General features: G+C 44.2%; 1 non-coding gene across 1 annotated transcript; it reads left to right on the plus strand.

Annotated features, from left to right (window-relative positions):
* The first annotated feature begins 130 nt into the window (after positions 1-130).
* Positions 131-204, plus strand: trnas-uga. Its single transcript has one exon. It is a non-coding gene; the product is annotated as a tRNA-Ser (tRNA).
* The last annotated feature ends 2 nt before the right edge of the window (positions 205-206 follow it).

Here is a 206-nt window from a genome sequence, read left to right on the forward strand (position 1 = left end):
CACTCAGTTTTTGACTAATTTGTCACTGGTCTGTTCTTCTACCCAGAGGTGCTGTGGCTTAGTTGGAAACCTTTCGATAGTGCCTGCAGCATTTTGATTGAAAAATAGAATAAAGGAAAAGAGCAAAACAGGTGCTGTGGCTTAGCCGGTTAGAACGCCTGTCTTGAAAACAGGAGATTCTGGGTTCAAATCCCAGCAGTGCCTGA

Source organism: Seriola dumerili, unplaced genomic scaffold (genome assembly GCF_002260705.1).
Source record: "Seriola dumerili isolate Sdu_G_001 unplaced genomic scaffold, Sdu_1.0 BDQW01028303.1, whole genome shotgun sequence".
In the NCBI taxonomy this organism is placed as follows: Eukaryota; Metazoa; Chordata; class Actinopteri; order Carangiformes; family Carangidae; genus Seriola; species Seriola dumerili.